Here is a 906-nt window from a genome sequence, read left to right as displayed (position 1 = left end):
GGCTCTGTTATAATTAGTTTACGACATTTTAAGACTGTGTTTAAGACAGTCTTAAATATTAATAATTGATAATATATATAATTTATTATCAATTCTTAATATTTAAGACTGTCTTAAACACAGTCTTAAAATGTCGTAAACTAATTATAACAGCCGTATTAGTATCTTAAAACATTACTTGTAAATATTAGCCAAGAATTAGGAACAAGTGAATGGAGGAGCGCGCGCCGGCCCTGAGCGCCGCATGGACAAGAGCGATTATTCGTTAACTTTAACCAGCTCTCCTGCCAAAATTACTTGTCAGATCAAAATTTGCTAAAGGAAAAAGTTGTTCCTTTTAGCACAAAGTATCACGTCCTGTACTCCGAATGCGCCAATTTTGGGACACCCTGTATATACATTTTACGACTTATTTTTGCCTTCTATATTACAAGGGAAGTTAGAGAATTTATTAAAGAAATCCAATTTTTGAAAATTACTTTTCAAGTCGTGTATTTTGAAAAAGAAATTTTTGTAATTTTTTTTAGTCCACAGAGCTTTTAAAGCATCATAAATAAATCCTCATGATATAAAAGTAATTTGAACGTATTTATAAATATGACATGCAAAATACCGGATATAGTCGAAAATTTCTCATGCCTTGACATTATGTTATGATTACTAATATTTAAAATATTATTTATACATTTCAAATATAACTTTTAGTTTGAAGTATATTTAATTAAAATCAACCGTTTGTAGAAATAATTTTTCACCTATCTGGATACTAAAAACGATTATATCTCTGGCGCGCGGGCTGACGCGCGCGTTTCGCACTCGGCGCTACTCTGCGTCGTTGACGAAATAACAACATATTGAAAAAATTCTACATCGTTCAATTATGGTTTTAGAAAAAAACTTTCTTAA

This window comes from Wasmannia auropunctata, unplaced genomic scaffold (genome assembly GCF_000956235.1).
Source record: "Wasmannia auropunctata unplaced genomic scaffold, wasmannia.A_1.0 LD336103.1, whole genome shotgun sequence".
Lineage (NCBI taxonomy): Eukaryota > Metazoa > Arthropoda > Insecta > Hymenoptera > Formicidae > Wasmannia > Wasmannia auropunctata.
The sequence above is the reverse complement of the archived record's forward strand: the minus strand, read 5'-3'. Positions refer to the sequence as shown.